We start from the raw sequence: 1,907 nt of genomic DNA, 5'->3' as shown, positions 1-1,907 counted from the left end.
CCCGACGAGCTAGCGACAGCTACCGATGTCGTTGTGACGTAATAGTTGACATTCGCTGAACGCGGTCAATTGCGCGCTTCGTTCAAAATATATTGGTAACTTCTTAACAACACGACAATTTAGCATTGAAAATATGGTTTATTGTGCCGCATTTAATTGTAAAAACGGTTCTTCTAAGAAACACGAAACGCAGCAAAAGGTTTCTTTTTTTTCGTTTCCCGAAAACAAGCGTATGCGAGATATTTGGATTGAAAAAATCCGACGCAAAAATTGGAAGCCAACAAAGAGCTCAAAATTGTGCTCGCAACATTTCGAGTTCGTGCTTCGTGCAAAATTTTGAAGCGATGCAATCAGTAGGATGGACAGCAGGAGGGCTTCACTTAAGAAGGATGCTGTACCCACGATTTTGAATACTCTTTGGAACCCACAAGTGTAGCATCTAAAAGGAAGCAGCCAACAAATGTTAGAACTGCATTTGAGAAGAGACGAAGGCAAGAGGTGAATATTATAGTTATAGTTAGCAATATTTGTTTACATTTATCAAAAACTAAGCTATATAATCCTACATGTCAAAACAAAGACCAAAAATCGAGCACTACTTTGATGTATGGCATGTAGCAAAAGGTATAGATTGTCATAACAAACCAACCTTTTACACATTTCATCAATAATTAAATTCCAACAGGAATCAAAAAGAAAATTTTAGCAGCATCAAAAAAAAGTGTTTGCAAATTATTGTCGAATTGGGCCCAATCAATTTCCAACCATGTATACTGGTGTGCTGCTTCCAGCAATGGTGATGAAGAACTTGTCAAGGCAAAGTGGTTGTCAGTTCTCAATCATATATGTGACATCCATGAGGGACATAGTGATGTATTCCCAAAATGTGAACATGATATGTTAGAGCCTAGAATGTGGATAAAAAAAGGTATTGTAAGCAAATAAATTTCAAAGTAACATCAACATTCTTTTTCTTTTTGTTAACTAACTTCTGATCTTAGGTTCAAAAGCTTATGTTGAGCTGTCTTCGATTGTTGAGTCCAAGTATCTCATGAGAGATATTGGAAAACTCAGTTATCAGAAGCAGACTTCATCCATCGAAGGTTTCCACCGAGTGGTGATTCTTTTTGCACCAAAACATACCCATTTTTTCTACAGATCAATGGAAGCAAGGTAATATAATTATGACTAGTGTATGATTACTTAAAAAAGTCATCATTGCAAAAGCAATAAGTTGCAATAGTTGTAAATATAAACTTAACATTCATTTGTAGATTGTTTATTGCTGCTCTTCATTTCAATGAGAATGGAAATAAACCTCAGAAAACGAAAAATGATGGGCAAACAGAAGAGGCATTGATTTGGAGAGTGGCTTATTCAAAGTCAAAAGAAGGACAAGGGGTCATCAAACCAGTGAAAGTTGACAGCACTTATGGTTAGCACAGAAAAATAAACTTACCTTTTCTCAAAGTGCAATGCAAAGCCAACATAAATAATGATTTGCTTTTCAGGATATGTTAAGGACTTGATGAAAGAAGTTTTGTACTGCAGACGCATTAATCCAACACTCTCCAAAGCTCTTGATGTCGCTGGAGTGAAAGAAATACCTGTCCCATTGACTCACCACAAATCAAAAATCAGCAAAGCTGAAGCCATTAAGCAACATAAATCTCGCTTTAATAAATAAAAAGAAATAACGTCCCCCACATGAAATAAACATAATTACAAATGAACAGACTTTGTCATACGCCATAAGCCCTACCATTCAGTAGTGTTGAGCATATTCAAATCCTTTGTATTCTCCAGAAGGCGAAGGAAATGCTTTCCGGATTTTGTCCACAGCACAAGAAGGTATGGGTAGTCGGTACTTTTTTCCCAACCTGCCATGCACCCAAGCCGTCCACTGT

General features: G+C 36.9%; 1 long non-coding RNA gene across 3 annotated transcripts; it reads right to left on the bottom strand.

Annotated features, from left to right (window-relative positions):
• Positions 1-352: 352 nt before the first annotated feature.
• On the bottom strand, positions 353-1,907 carry LOC124458271. Of its 3 annotated transcripts, XR_006953112.1 has the most exons (5): positions 1,763-1,907; positions 1,460-1,674; positions 990-1,152; positions 650-907; positions 353-439 (listed from the first exon to the last, which is right to left on the bottom strand). It is a non-coding gene; the product is annotated as an uncharacterized LOC124458271 (long non-coding RNA). The 3 variants fall into 3 exon arrangements; XR_006953111.1 differs by having other exon boundaries at positions 990-1,674; XR_006953113.1 differs by lacking the exon at positions 353-439 and having other exon boundaries at positions 500-907; positions 990-1,674.

Source organism: Xenia sp. Carnegie-2017, unplaced genomic scaffold (genome assembly GCF_021976095.1).
Source record: "Xenia sp. Carnegie-2017 unplaced genomic scaffold, XeniaSp_v1 HiC_scaffold_6, whole genome shotgun sequence".
In the NCBI taxonomy this organism is placed as follows: domain Eukaryota; kingdom Metazoa; phylum Cnidaria; class Anthozoa; order Malacalcyonacea; family Xeniidae; genus Xenia; species Xenia sp. Carnegie-2017.
This window is presented reverse-complemented; position numbering and strand designations above follow the sequence as displayed.